The sequence below is a fragment of the Tenrec ecaudatus genome, chromosome X, assembly GCF_050624435.1.
Source record: "Tenrec ecaudatus isolate mTenEca1 chromosome X, mTenEca1.hap1, whole genome shotgun sequence".
In the NCBI taxonomy this organism is placed as follows: Eukaryota; Metazoa; Chordata; class Mammalia; order Afrosoricida; family Tenrecidae; genus Tenrec; species Tenrec ecaudatus.
Genome location: NC_134548.1, coordinates 99,059,182 through 99,076,393, shown reverse-complemented (window position 1 = coordinate 99,076,393; position 17,212 = coordinate 99,059,182).

Below are 17,212 nucleotides of genomic sequence, written 5' to 3'. Positions count from 1 at the left end.
CTTATTTTATAATAAGGCTGATAACCTGAATCCACTTTGACAGTACATGTGTAGTTCAAATATTCTCCTATTGATATAATTTTGTCATCTACCTTATCTAAAATATTGGGTATTGTTAATAAACTGAATGGATCTAAGCTAAAGATTTACAACCCTTGTGTCACTGGTTTTCAGAAATGTAGGTTGCAATTGTGCAGAATTGCCATTTCCCTTGGTCCAGAGGTTGTTGGTAGGGCTTTGGGCAACCAGAGCACCTGAAGTGCAGATACCTCTTGTTAAGGATAGTTATATCTGATAACTGCATTGTGCTTTAGCTTAGATTTACATATTATAATTTTTTTTCAATATAGGAAAACAAGAATAATCTTGACTTTTGCTACTCAAAATGTAGCAAAAGCATTATTTGGAATTAGTAAGAAATACAGAATCTCTGTCCCCATCATCCACACACCAAATCAGAGTCTGCATTTGAAGGTGATTCATATGCACATTCGATGTTTTGCTACTTTATTTTCATTTCATAATCACCTGAGGAGATTTACAAAATGCTTAGATGTCTCCATAGATTAGAACATCTAAGACTGGGTCATAGTTATTCATATTTTTTGTTTGGGTTTGTTTATAAACTTTCTTTCTTCAAACTGTTTTATTAGGACATGATCCAGACATCAAACCATTTAATAAATTGACTAATTTATTAAACAAGCAGTGTTGTACAATTGATACCACAATTTCAAAACATTTTATTCCTTCTTGTACTCCTTCATATCAGCTCCCATTTTACTAACCCCCATCTCCTCTGCTGCTCCCCCCAAGAACCCTTAATCCTGTGTTTCATATACTGAAAAATATAGAAAATATATATAACAGTGAGTCAAGAAGGCTATCAACAATAACAAAATACAACAGAGATAAACACCAGTTTGAGAGGAAAAACACCCAGAAAATATAAAAAACCAGATCAAGCTCAAAATGTATCAAAAGATAGATCAAATGAGAAGATTTTAACCTTTAGGCCAGATTTTTCATTTTAATCTACTGTAAGTTTCTCTACAATACTCTCGGTCTGATAAGCAGATTGTTCCCATCTCTCAATTATGTTCAGGGGGAAGCCACCAAAGTGAATGATGTATAGATCCTGAAAACCTATTTGGGGATACTACTACTGTCAGACATAGTATTTTGCAAATCAGATGTTCATAATTTAAGCTCTGATAGCATTCCCTCCTTTGGATTTGGATAATATTATTTACAATCCTTGGATCCAGAATGTTGGTGTGCTTCTTTCATATGGGCTTAATTGACAAATTGATATCTTACATAGATGGTTATTCTTTTGAAAACAAGCCGTTAAGACTCCAGATGCTACTTTTCCTGATAGCTCAGTACCACCTAATTTCATTACCACACTTTGCTGTAGCATCCATATCTTCCAAGTTTCCTTAATTAAGCATATAGAGCAGGGTCATGGATTAAGTGTGAGCCTAAAATCTATTCCTATATCTATGTTTTCTATCTGCCTTTGGTTTACCTTAGAGACATCTTTGTTATCTGTTGTTAGATAACATTTTTGACAATTTATCTGGAGCATAAAATCTGGAAGTGTATTTAAAACACAGTTGAGAAAAGGAGACTGAACAAGTGTAGTCTAACTTTAAATCACAATACATGGATTACTGACTTGTACACATTAAATCTTTATGTGACTGGACACTACACAAATAATGGTAAATTGTGGTCACGCAAAACTGACAATAATTTTCACTGAAATTAGCAGACTCAGGTCTGTCAGAACAATACCCTTCTTAATAAAGCAAGTAGGGCATTGGAGTAGTAAATAAATGTTATTACACCTACTGACAGTTCAACATTCTTAATATAGCTGTCTTCTGCTTCTTCATACACCGTGTAATTTTGGCCTTAAGTCCTTGGGTTACAGTGGTGTTTGAGGTAGAGTCCAGATCACCTAGCAAGACTTCCATTTCAAATGTCTCTGGTGGTGTTTTTTTTTTCATTTTCCAAGTGATTTTAGTATGCAGCAAAATATCCAGGAGCTTCTCCGCCTCTAATAGGTAGGTACTATGTGACACCAGATATTAAGAGTTGGAAAAAGAATATAATAGAGCAATTGGTATACTGTGAATTGTATGATTCTGAGATGTGAGCGTAGTTATGTGGTGAGGGCAATGAGCATAGAGGATTATGCACCATGGTGATGAACATAACTCATTTAGATTTCTATTAATGTTTTCTATTTTGAGCTGGTTTGGGGATATCATGGCATTGTTAAAATAAGCATTCATAAAATCAAAGCAAACTTTTCTCAATTGTATTATCTATGGTCACTATGCTATGGCATTGGTTCCAAGGCAATATCTTCAACCAATGCTAACTCTAAATAAGGGTAGTGGATGCATCCTTTCATCACCTTGTAAGTGTTGTTAGGTGCCATTGAGTTGGTTCCGACCCATAGCAACCCCATGCACAACAGACTGAAACACCACATGGTCCTGGTCCAGCCTCACAATTGTTTTCATGCCCAAGCCCATTGTTGCAGCCACTGTGTCAGTCCATCTCCTTGAGGTCTCCCCTCTTTTTTGCTGCCCCCCCCCCAGTTCCTCACTGCCATTGAGTCAGTGATGATTTTAGTGAGTGCACCCTACCCCATGGGTTTCCGAGATTATGACTGTTTATGGGATTAGAGAGTGCAGTATTTTTCCTGAGGAAGGGTAGTTTCAAATTGTCAAACATGAGAATTGAAGCCCAGCATGTAACCACTATGCTAGCAGAGCCCCTCCACTTTACCAAGCATGATGTCCTTCTCCAGGGACGGTCTCCTGGAAATATGTTGGAAGTATGCAAAATGAAATGTTGCTATCCTTGCTTCTAAGGTGCACTCTGGATGTACATCAACCAAAACAAATTTCTTGGTCCTTTTAACAGCCCATGATATTTTCAATATTTGGTACCAGGATTATAATTAAAGTGTACGATTCTTTACTATTCGTTATTCAAAGACTAACTTTCACATGCATATGAGGCCATTGAAAATACCATGGCTTGAGTAATTTGTACCTTAGTCCTCCAAGAAACATCTTGAATTTTCAATGTTCCAAAGAGGCCTTGTGAGCAGATTGACTTAACACATCTTTTGATCTCTTGACTGCTGCTTCCATGAACATTAATTGTTCATTCAAGTGAGGCAATACCTTCAGAAACTTCAACCTTTTATCCATTTAACATGATGTTACCTATTGGTTTAGTTGTGAGGATTTGGGTCTTCTTTACATTGAGTTGCAACCATTCTGAAAGGTGTAATCTTTGATCTTCATTAGAAAGTGCCTCAAGCCCTTCTCATTTTCAGCAAGCAATGTTATATCATCTGTATATTGCTAGATCTTAATAAGCCTTCTTGAAATCCTGATGCCACATTTTTCTTCCTATAAGCCAGTTTATCTGAGTATTTTTTCAGCATACAGATTGAATAAATATGATTAGAGGATTCCCTTGTTCTGTTCCCACAACTCCCTCTTGATCCACATACAAGTTCCACATGAACATAATTAAGTTTTCTGGAATTCCCATTCTTCTTAAGGTTTTTTAATGATCCACACAGTTGAATGTCTTGTCATTGTGAATAAAACACAAATAAACCTCTTTCTGATATTGTTTGCTTTTAGCCAAGATCTATCTCATATCAGCAATGATATCCCCTGTTAACAAGACCTCTTACGAACCCACCAGGATCTCTGACAGTTCCGAGCAATATGCTGTTATCACTACTGTGTGTTGGATGGTCTTTAACAAAATTTCATTGGCCTACAATATCAATGATATTATTCTATAGTTTGAGCATTCTGTTGGGTCCACTTTCTTTGGAATGGGTAAAAAATATGGATTTCTCCAGACAGTTGACCAAATAGCTGTCTTCCACCTTTTCTGGCATAGATGAGTGAGGGCTTCCTGTGCTTCACCAGCTTGTTAAAACATTTCCATGGGTATTCCATGAATTCCCGGCGATTTGTTTTTGGATAATGCTTTCAGTGCTGCTTGAACTTCTTTCTACAGCAAATTAGTTCTTATTCATATATTATATCCTGAAATGGAATGCCCATTTATTCTTTTTGGTACAGTGACTCTGTGTGTTCTTTCCATTTTTTTCTTGATGCTTCCTGAATTACTCTATATTTTGTCCATATAAATTTTCAATATTGAAACTTGAATTTTTTCTTGTGTTCTTTGTAATTAAGATATACTGAGAGTGTTCTTCCCATATGTTTTTCTAATTCTGTCTTTGCACAATTCATTATAATATTTGGCTTTCTCTTCTCAAGCAGCCCTTTTTATTTTGTATTCATGTCTTTGATCTCAGTCTTTCTTCCATTTGCTTTAGCTACTCTATAGTTAAGAATAGTTTCAGATTCAGGAACTCTTTTGACATCCACTACATTTTCTTTATCATTGGATTTTATGGTTGTTTCTTAAATTTGAATAATAATTCTATTGATTTAATTTCCTTGAAGGAGGATGGATATAGTTATTTCACACAGCATTGAATTTCCTGATTGATTTTGCATTGTCCTTTTGGACAATGAATGTCACGTTATTCTTCTTGATTGTGTAATTCCAAGCATAGTAAACCATGTTATTTTCTAATTCAAAATAGCCAATACCAGTCCATTTCAGCTCACTAATGCCTAGGATATCGATTTTTATGCATTCCATTTTTGGTGACTTCCAATTTTTCTACATTTATACTTCACACATTCAAAGTTCTAGTCATTAGCAGAATTTTTGAGCAGTTTTTCCTAAGCTTGCATTGTGCCATATCAGCAAATGAAGATATTGAAACCTCCACTCTCACAGGCTTTACAAGACTCACATCACCATAGTCGACTCCAATCTTAGAAATCACTTCCGCCTTAGTCACATTTCGAGTGCCTTTCAACCATAGGGGCCCATCCTCTGGCACTATTTCCAACAGTGTTTTGCTTTCATTCTTTAGACCTTCAATATATGGCAGTGTTTCAAAGCTATGCATCAGGTATTCAGTATGCATAGCTATACATAAGGTATCCCCTTACTTCCTCTGATGTGGGTATCCCAGTTCATCTTTGTCGTCCATTCCATGTTTTTCATCACTTTGTTCTTAGTAACAATTTTTAAGAACTATAATCCATTTTTCTTCAAAGAAACTGTCTTCAAAATTGTCATCAAAGAAAAAGATTATTTTGATAGCTGCCACTGAGTGATTTCTTTAAATTCTTTATATATATACAGCACTCTGTCAGGAAGAAAAGAACATAGCAATGTAAGAAAGGAAATGTTGCAAGCTAACGGCTATGAACATAGGAAAAAAGAACCGTGTTTTTCTTCTCATTTGGGGTTTAGAGCCCTTTTGTCAAAAGTTTACAATAATTCTTAGGAAATATAACAAGTATCCAGAGCATTCCAGTTTCTTTTATTACCACCATCATAGATTTAAGGAGTTGCTCTTTTAGATAAGAAATTCAGCTTTTGCGTCCCGTTTTTTATGTCTGTTTTTATATCTCCCAGTAGTGAATGAGCAACTAAGAGTTGTGCAAGGTGTTTGTATTGGTTTCCCGTGGCTATTGTAACAGGTTACTGCAAAGTTGGTGGCATAGTGACTTAAGTGTTGAGCTGTGAACCACAAGAATAGTCAATGCATTTGCTGCTCCAAGGAATAAAAATGAAGCTGTCTGCCCCCCAAAATATTTACAGTCTCAGAAACTCAGTGAGTGGAGCAGTTCTAAGCTGTCTGATAAAATCTCTATGAGTTGGAAATGCCTCACCGGAAGTGGGTTTGGTAAAATCAGCATTACTAAGATGAAATAGCGGCATTGGTAAAGCTACGCTCCCTCCTGAATATACAGGGAAGAAGGTGTATCTTTCCTCTTCCAGAAGCAGTGATTTATTCCCATTTATTGACTCATTGGCCATATTACAACAATATCTATTTTTAGACCCATTGTTTTTTTTTCTTGTGTTTCTGTGTAATTTTCTGAGAGTTTCGCTCTCTTAATGATATTTATGTGTCAAACCTTGTCTGGGGCCAACATAAATAATTCAGGATAATCCACTCATCACAAGATTTCTAACTTAATCTGCAAGAGCATTTAAAACATAAGGCAAAAATTTAGGTGCTAGGGTTTTTCAAATTAGCACAAAGAACCACAGAGTACAAGTCATAAATAGGAAAATGCCATAAGTATTTACAATGTATATCTGAGAAGACAAAACTTGTTTTAGGGAAACCAAGCCCTCGGGCATAGCAGTTGGCAGTTGGACTGCTAACTACAAGGTCAGCAGTTTGAAACCACCATTCACCCCTGGGAGAAAGAGGAGTGTATCTGCTTTCATAAAGAGTTAGTCTTGGAGGCTCACAGAGGCAGTTCTACTCTGTCTGATAGGGCCATTAACAGTTGGCAGTGAGTTTGGGTTTTGTTTGGTTTTCTTTTGTAGATCTCTGTCTCCAAAGACTATTGTTTGAAGCTCAGCTCATTCTGTATGCATTTATATTGTAACTAGTTTTATTTGCTAATTTAATTTTCTTTCTATCAATGTTTCAAGTAATTTGTGCTCTCTCAGTATCCTTTTGCCCAAATTGAATGAAATCATATCCTTTGTTCCTGGTAATACAATTTAAATAAGGTTGAACTAGCAGAGACTCATACCTAACAAATGCCCTGGTGTGATGTCAGGAAAGTATTGGACTGCTAACTCTAAGGTGATTGGTTCAAACCTACCAATCGCTTCGTGGAAATAAGTTGAGGTTATCTTATCCTGTAAATATTTACAGCCTAGTAAACTCTATGTAAGGTTGCTATGAATTGATATAGATTTGACAGCAGTGGTGTATTTTAGTGAATTCTTTAGTGTATACATACAGGTAGTCACTTGTAGACAATACCTTGGGTAGCTATTCAGCTACAAAGGCTATAGTTCTGATGTTTAAAATTGAAGAGAAAAAGATGTTGCAGATAAAATCTTTGATATTATAGTACAATATAAACATTCTATTGGATGTAAATATGCAAAATATGTATGAACTACATCAGAAGGAATAGAATGGTAGGAGCAACTATTACTCATGTTTTATACTCTTGCATGAACACCTCTGTAACTCTAGAAACTGTCTGACATGGTCCCTGTTTCAGATGTGTTCATTTAGTCTCTTAACACTCTGAGGAATTAAATGAACGTAGCAATCATGTTTCCTTAACCAGGATGGGGCTTGGAATATCCTGGTTATATTTTTAACATAATTTCTAATTCCCTGTCTTCTGTCTTGTTTACTACTGTGTTTTCAATGCCTATTACAATTTCAGAGACATAATACCTTAAAAATTGGTTGTTTAAAATATAAAGATGTACAAAATTGAACAACCTTTTCGAAAATAAATAATTAAATAACCCTTGCTGAATGAAGGCACAGATGTCAGGAGCTAGAGGACTATGTTTTTGTTGTTGTATGCCATTGAGTGGATTCTGATTCATGGCAATCCCATGTGACAGAATAGAACTGATTCATAGACTTTCATAAACTATAATCTTTATGGAAACAGACCATCAGTTATTTCTCCCATGAGTCCTGTACTAGAATACAATATTCAAAACACTATCTCAAATTTTTTCATCCTTAACACAACAGACTTAATTTCATCAGCTCTTATATAACTTTCTTGCATTATTTTTGAGTAGAATATGAAGGAAATTACTGTATATATTTGTGTATAAGCTGAGTTCTTCAGCACATTGTTAATGCAGCTTTTGTGGTAAAATTAGGTGCCTCGGCTGATATTCAGGTTGCCTTATACTCGAGTATATACGGTAGTTATTGTTGTTTTAAAAGTTTATAAAATTGTGCTCTGCTGGAGGGTATATCTCAGAGCTGATAAATTATTTATCATCATTATCAGGTTATAACAGGTCTCTTGATGAAACATTAGTCCTCAGTTTTCTTTTACACCAACCACCCTCAAGTTGATTCTAACTCACAGAGATGCTAGATGACAGGGTATAATGACCCCCTAAGGTTTGCATTGTAAATCTTTATGGAAGCATACTGCCACAAAAGAGTAGGTGAGTTTAAACTTTTTTAAAAAAATTACCCAAACCATTTTATTGGGAGCTAATACGGATATCATATCATTCCATAGTTCAATTATATAAAGCATTATTGTACAATTGTTACCACAATCAGTTTCAAAATGTTCTCTTTCTTCTTGAAATCCTTGACATCAGCTTCCTTTTACCACACCCCACCTCACACTGTAGCTCCCAGAAACTCTTATTCCAGTTGCTGTCTCTTTATTATCATCAATCCTCGAGTTCATATACTGAAAATGTTTTTGATTAGCAATAGAGTACTTTAACCACTGTGCCACAAGCGTGCCTTGAGTTTTCTCTAAGAGTTCCAGGAGATCTGATTTCTAATATAAACCAGCAAAGATATATTGAAATGTCTAGCTTCTGTGTTAAAATCAGAGTGAAAGTCTTGCATCACCTCTGAATAATGCATCAACTTTCTCATGAAAATTTATCTGTCATAATATAGCGTATTCTGAAGAGGACCCAGTTTCACAGAAACAGTGAGGTATCATTCTGGGAGCAGATGTGGTTTAATATAAACATGGTTCTCAAGCTATCGCAAGGAAAAGACTCACTTGGCAACATTTTAATCATGGCCCACCCCCAAATATCCTTATTTAATAAGGATAATTATTCCATGGGTCCTTGCTTTAGCATTTCATTTCAATTTTTAACATTTTATTGGGATTTGAGTAAAATTTTATAAAGAAGATGATTTTTCATTCCATAATTCACATACATTTTGCTTTGTGTTTGTAATTGCAATCTCTATAGATCAACAACCTTCTTTCCACTTCTTCTCAATATTTACCATTTCCCTTTTTCTTCTTAACTACCCCTGTGACGAAGTAGAATTTCTTAATAGAGTTCATCTAGCTAAGTCTCTGTAACTTCCACCAAATGATTGAGAGAGACAAGACAAATAGGAAATGTATAACACTACTAGGGATGATTTTCATTAACAATCTCTATGACTGGTGGGATGGGCCATCTTTGAATCGGCAGCACACAGAGAGAGCCTAGGACTAATGGAAGAGTATTTTTTCTGATTCCTGTCTGATGTTGCAGAGGCCAAGACCAGAGGCACCACATACTTGGCACAGAGGACATTTTACAGAGCAAGAGGAGCAGCCCGAGACTACGGGATGAGGCAAAAGCCTAGGGACCACATGAATGAGAGGCGTATTCAAGAGATTTGGTTGCTGATTGAGGAGACGTGTTGCTGTGGACTAATGGCTATATCTTCCCTATCTCTGATTCTGACGTGGTAACCTATGAGCTCCCTTAATACGCCCCCATAATTATGAGTATTGAATGTGAATTCTATGTGGAAATTACAATACAGTATTTGGCAGAGCATAGATATAGAGTGATGTATAAGGAACAGTTGGTGTCAAAATAAGTAATGAAGAATGGAGCATATAGGCATATCTGACCACGGCCTCTTGGCAATCAGGAAGCTAGATAAAGTCAGATAAATCACCTCACACCTTGGTTACTGTAATCTAGTCTTGCTTTCTGAGCTTTATGTACAGGCATATGTCCTTTTGATCTCCTATGGTTGATTTTTTTCCCCTGGAAATTGAATACGTCCTTCGCATCTTTGTTCGCTTTATGGGCCTGTCTATTTCTTGGCTGAAAATTGAAGCAAGAGGGTGAGTTAATTTCCAGGTTTGAAGGATAACAAAGAACAATAGTCTTAAGGATGACTTAGTTACAGGTAGTTTGGGGAGCGAGGATATTGTTGAGAAAGAATATTTAGAATAGCAGTTTGGAACAGTGCACACATGTAGAATCATTTAAGAATATTAAAAAATAATAAGAGTGTTTCTTCTCCACCCCAGATTAAGATAATAGAATCACTACGGGCAAGAGAAAGGCATCCCTATTTCCACAAGCTATCCAGGTGATTCCAAAGTGCAGCCACAATTGAGAGACAAGAACATAAGATATATATTTTCTTCTTCCTATTTAGATTCAGAAAGAATAGACCTATAGGGTAAAAAATAAGGCAAGGGAAGTATGCATATCTGTCTCAGTTAGATTTCACTTGAACTTGAATATGTATTGATGCATAGGGTGGGAATCTAACTTTTCAATCAGGGCATAGCCTGACGATACCTTCCGGGGAAGTACGGCCTTCTTATAAGGAGAAATGAATGACCTCCCTTTCTCTCTGCCACTGCACCTTTCCGCTCGCAAGAACTCTGCTTGCCTCCAGGGTTTGTCCCATGTGTGCCACCTGATCCTGAGAGCAGTGGGGTTCTGCAGTTTCCGCCAACCTCAGATCAATGCCATTCTGCACTCACTGGCCTGTGATCATCCTGCTTCCTACTTCAGTTTTCTAAGTTATTGGCCTGCAATTATGAGTCTTAAGATGGTTTTATGGACTGGCATTGAACTTATGAACTTGAGATGGACTGTATTGTGACATTTTCTTGATATGGTATTAATTCTTGTTGTAAAGATCTTTCTTCCACATTCATGAGTGTCACTGGATTTGTTTCTCTGGATAACCCAGCCTACACAATGCCTTAAAATAATCAGCCATAAGAGATCAAAAGGGTAGCATTTTCCCGGAGATAAAACTCAGAAGGCAGGAAGGGTTATGAAGGGACAGAATGAAGAGATAGGGTAAATATAGGGAGTGAGTGGAAAATCATTGTTCGATTGTAAGTAATGCAATCAAACTCACAAAACAAGATTGAATGTGAATTGCTGAATGAAAAAGCAATCTGCTCTATATGCTTTTACTCAAATTACAATTTAAAAAATGAAAATAAAATTCTGTCTTCCCATATATTGGCTGATGTTCTGCTAGCAATGGATAGGAATGTTAGCCTTTTGAAAACTCAATGACACTCATATTTCCAGAATGTTATGCTTTGAGAGGCTATAGCACGAAGCTGTTAAGATCTATACTCAGAACTGTAATGGCAGAATTACAGAAAATATCCCCCCAAATCTAATTTTAGTGATATATTTGTTTGTTAGCCATGCGCTCTTCTTAACATTGCTGAGCCACATAAAACCTACATGTACTTTCAGAATGTTAACTCAAACCTTATACTGGGCAGGAAGAATATACAAAAATCCTAGTTCTTTAGATTGATATATGCTGAGTGTGTTCTTCCTTTTTTCCTTTCTAACTTCAAGTCTTTACACAATTCATTATACCACTCTACTTTGTTTTCACAAGATACCCTTTAAAACTGGCTGTTCAGTTCTTTTCTTCATTATTTCATCCATTTTCTTGTTTTACTTTCAAAAGCAAGTTTCAGAGTCCCTTTGGTCTTTTCTTTCTTTCCTGAATTTTTAATGACTCTTTGCTTTCTGTGTTGTTCTTGTGTCATCCCATAGCTCATCAAGTCTTCTGTCATTAATGTCCAATATGTCCAATCTTTTATTGAGATGTTCTCCAAATTCAGGTGGTATATATTCAAGATTGCATTTGGATCTTGGGGCTTGTTTTAATTTTCCTCAAGTTCAATATGAACAATTGATGGTGTGTTCTACAGGCAGGCTCTGGCCTTGTTTTAACTACTGATATTGAGCTTCACCATGATTTCCGCTGACAGATAAATGGTCAATTCTATTCCTGTGTATTTTTTCTGGTGAGACTTATGTATATACTTGCCTTTTGTGTTATTGAAAAATTGAATTTGGTTTGAAGAATTCATTGGTCTTGAGAAACTTTATCATGTGATCTCAAGCTTTATTTCTATATCCATGGTTGTGTTTTCCAACTACTACTCCTTCCTCTTTTGTTTCTAACTTTTGCATTCCAATCACCATGAATTATTCATGCACCATAATCACATATTTGACAATTTTTTCGACTGAAGCAGCTGGTAGGTTGTGGCATTAATTTGAATAAAATTGTATTAATTGGATTTCCTTGTATGTGCATAAAAATTTATCCTATCACAGATAGCATTGTACTTCAATATAGATCTTCAAATGTTCTTTTTGAAGATGAATACAATACATTCATTCCTCTTGAATATTTTTAGAACAGTAAACCATATGGTTGTGCAATTTAATACATTCAATACTTGTCCATTTCAGATCACCAATGCCTAGGATATTGATGTTTATGTGCTCTACATTTTATTTTTAGAGACAAGGATGGCGAGATTTCATCTTACATACATTAGACAAATCAGGAGAGATCAGTCATTTTTGGTGAAGTAGTTGGGAGCGAAAGGAAGGCTCTCAACAAGATGGATTGACATGGTTGCTGCAATAATTGGCTGAAGCTTAGGAACATTTGTGAGAATGGTGCAGGCCTGGGTTGTGTTTCATTCTGCTGTGCATCAGGTCACTATGGGTCATAACTGACATAATAGCATCTAACAATATTTCATTTTTGATGATCTTCAATTTTCCTAGATTTGTACTTTGTAGACTCCATGTTCTAATTATTAATGAATGTTTTCAGCTAATTCTTTTCATTTTGAGTCATGCTCCAGCAACAAATGAAAGTGGCAACAAAGGCTTTATCCATGTCATTAATTTGGACTCTACTTTGCAAGGTTGACAGATAAAACCCTCTAACCCTCCACAAGAGAAAGATGATCTATCTGGTCCCATCAAGTTGTATAGCCCTTGAAACCCTATACAGGGTCACTATGAGTCAGAATCAGCTCAATGGCAGTTGCTCTATTTTGAGGAGGCAGCCCGTCCCCAGTGATATTTTAAGGGCCCTCTGTACTGAGCACATCATCTTCTGGCAGTATATCTGAAAATGTTCTGCAACGATTTATAAAGTTTTCAGTGATGAGTCCTTCAGAAATGGACAATTTATTCCTTTTCCATATTCTGTTCTAAATCTGGCAGTTCTGCTAAAACCTGTTCACCATGGGGATCCTGCTGGAATTTGAAATAAAAGTAACATAGCTTTCAGCATCACCAAAACAACTCTATACCCCAATAGGAGAAACTGACAAATACGTGGTGGACAAAAGTCAGAGAGGCCCTTAGTAAACAAAATATCAAATCTGAAGCTATTATTTCATGATATACCCTCCATGTAAACCTATACACTTCCAAATACACAGAGTTGCCATATCTCTCTGCCTTTCTCAAATAATTTTGAATTCTTCAATTTATACCAATTTGAAACAGCAGTTTTGCATCTTCAAGAAACTCAGAGCATGTTCCTTTTTAATGCTCTTTGGGTTTAGGGAACAAAAAGACATCTGACAGGGCAAAACACAGCCTCTTTAGTGCATGGGGTGGGTTTTCCATCGAAATGATTCTAGTATAGCCCTTGCTACTCTTGAAAAATGAGTGACTGCATTGTCCTGAGGCAACATACTTTTTTCACTACAGCACCAGGCCTTTTCTCACCAATGCAATTTTCAATTTTTTTTAAAAGTTCTTTATAACTTAACTGCTGTGATTATCTTCTTTTCTACACAAAAGGCTATCATGATTAACCCACTGAAATCCCTGAAAACAATCACCATAAACTTCTGAATTGACCTATTTGTCTTGAAGTTCACTATCTTAGCAGATCTCATGGTTTGTTTTTTGTTAAGAGACTACGGAGACTATTAGGATTGTATTATTGAGAAAATTTGTCTGGCACTATCCACTAATTGCAGAGATATGTTTAAAGACTTTTGTTTGGAATAAACCAATGAATATAAGCATAGCAGCAATACTTTTTGACTTATCCTAGTATTGGACGTTCAAGGTATACTAGACACTAGATAAAACTCAAAAACTCACTGCCAATGAGATGATTTGGACTCATAATGATCTTATAGGACAGAGTATAACTTCTCTTGTGGGCTTCTGGGACTGTAGCTCTTTATGGGACTAGAAAATCTTGTTTTTCTTCTGTCAAGAGCTATGGTTTTGAACCACTAAGCTTGTTATGAGCCCAATGCCTAACCACTACATCACCAGCACTCCTATAGACCTCAAGATAGAATCTCATTAATCTGCATGATGTTTTCAGTTTGCTTGCTTTAAATATTCATTTTAATATAAATTTACATATACAGAAAAATTGAGATACACTGTCTATTTTGATACTTTGTCTATCTTGCCCACTTTGCTGTAAATACCTCTTCAGCATGTATTTCCTAAAAACAAGGTCATTCTCTTACCTAACCATAGTTGTTCTCAAAATTAGGAGGAAATACACACACATACACACACATTGTTTTATATATATATATATATATATATATATATATATATATATATATATATATATATATATATATATATATATATATATATATATATATATATATATATAAAACAAAAAACTCTTTGCTATCACATTACAGGTAGAACTGCCCCTGTGGGTTTCCTAGACTACTCTTTACATGAGTAGGAAGCCTTTGCTTTCTCCTTAGGCGTGGCCTGTGGTCTTAAACTGCTGACCTTGTGGTTAGCAGCCCAAATGGATGACCACTATGGCACTTGGACACCTAGATGTGTGTGTGTACATACACGTGTGTGTGTGTGCTTATGTGGGGGAGAAAGATGAGACTATCTGTTCCAATAAAAAATTGCAGTCTTAGAAGTCCTACATAGAGTCACTATTGAAACAGACTAGATAAAAGTGGACTGGTTGTTGTTATTGTTTTTGGTGCTGGTGATAGTGGCGTGTGGGAGTGTTTGTGTACTCTCATATAATTTCAGATTATTACTTCCAATTCTAATTTGTCACCAGTGGGTATATTATAGTGTCTCATCTTTCCAGAGCTGTAACTCCTCCAACACTAAGCAGTTTAGCCCCACTTAATCTCAATATATTGACTTATACACTTAAGTTTGGAATATGCAGAACACAGTTTCAAAATTGTTAGCCCATAACTCATTGCTGTCAAGTGAATTACACTTATGTCCCCATGATTATTAGAGCAAAACTGTGTTCTGTGGAATTTTCAGTCAGTGAATCGTCAGAAGTAGATTACCACATCTTTCTTCCAAGGTATCTCTTTGTGGACTTGAACTTCTCATTTTTGGGTTAGCAGTTGAGCACAATAACCATTTGCAAAATCAAGGACTCCCACTCACTCGTGTAAAAGGATTACCTTAAAAAAAATTCTAACTTCCATGCTCCTGAAAGTGATGTCCTGAGGAGATATAAAAAGTTTGTACGCCTAGAGCTCCAGCTGTGGTTGGAGCCCTTTCCTTTTTTTTTTTCCTGTTTCTTTTTTTTTTAAAACGTTTTATTGGGCCTCATACAACTCTTATCACAATCCATCCATACATCAATTGTGTAAAGTACACCTGTACATTCATTGCCCTCATCATTTTCCTTTTTTGTTTGTTTTTTCCCATTTTTTAAAAACATTTTATTAGGAGCTCATACAACTCTTATCACAGTCCATACATATACATACTTGAATTGTATGAAGCACATCCGCACATTCTTTGCCCTCATCATTCTCAAAGCACTTGTGGAGCCCTTTTCTTAAGTGGAATTTCGAAATCTAGACTCCGACCTTTGCTTATAGCCTTTTCTGAAGGTGAAGATCTGCTTCTTGGAAATACGGATGACTGCCTCTTTTCCAGCGAGAGAAGCCCTGATGGCATAGTGATTTCACGTTGGGCGGCGAGCTGCAAGGTAGACAATTCAGAATTACAAACTGCTGCCTTCAGGGAAAGATGAGGCTTTCTACTCCCATAAATGGTAACAGTGTCAGAAACCCACAGCAGCATGTCTGCACTGCCCTATTACTTCTACACTGCCCTATTGAATTGATAGGAGTCAGAACAGACTCCAAGTTAGCGATTTTTTTTCTCTTCCGGGAGGCGAGGGGAGGGGTGGAGAGGTTGGTCTGTTTTCAATAGAACTTCTTGTCCCCTAATACCACGTAGCACAATAATTTTGTAGGAACACTTCATTTCCTTAGCAGGCTCATCATATTTCTGATATGATCCATCCTTATTGAGTATACTAGTATAATTGCTGTGTATGTATTTGTGTTTATAAGGGGATTTGCAGATGTCTTTGAAATTGATACATTGACAGGCACTTACTAGTCAAAGTTGGCATCTTTAAAGTCGGCATCTTTTACCATAATATTTCAGTTTTATCAGCCTTGCAAATATATTTGCAAATCTATTCAAGTGACTCTCAGAAGATGAGTTTTTTTTTTATTTTGCAGGATTATAAATTGCCGTTTCCTCTCACCCCAACCTGGACTGTATGTAGTGCTCTTATGCTTCAACTCACTTTGAAATGTCAAAGTCACCAATCTGAAAAGTAACACAATTAGGTCAAATATATTGCCTAATAAAAATCTTTCATTTTCTCAATGAGCACTGGGACAAAGATAAGAGGTCTTTAAAAACCACTCACACAGGACATAGCTTGGATCTTCTAATTTGTAAACCTACTGTTAGAATGATTCAAGATGTATTTTATAAATCAAGTAATGCTCTTTCTGGAAAGATTGTAGGAAGAAACAATAAAAAATTAAACAATGTGTACAGTGGGAGTCAGACAGAGAGGGTATGCATTAGTCAGCTTTATTAAAGGTCAGTTTATTCATCTGTAAAATGGGTAAAATAATAGTGTACTTCACTTCAGGATTGTTGCATTAAATAATATACTTAAATGAAACATTCAGATCTAAAAACCTCATTCTGTGCTTTCAATGTTTTATTGCCTTCCCTTTCCCCACGAGATATTTTTTTATAATTATGCTCCTTTCCCTTTATTGAATGGAAACTTTTTGATGATATCTATGCTACACCCATCTCTGCTATTGCTTGTGCACGCATTATTGAAGTTCATTATTTAAACTAATTCAGCTCAGCTTGACACTATAGCAATACTAAGTCTTCAAAGACACTCTATTGAGCACACATTTTCTTCTATTTTAATTCCTATGTTGGTAATAATGAGAGACAAGGTACCCCTATTGTTCTGTTCCTGACTTTACTGCCAAACAGGGTTGACTTGTATCTCATTGTTGCCTCTCTTATAGCTACTTTCTAAGTACATGCTGACTTTACTATCCCCACCTCGCAACATCCCCCAATCCTCACAATTGGATAGAACGATAATGTCATAATAAATGGAGAAAAGATTGAAGTTATCAAGGAATTCACCTTGCTTGGATCG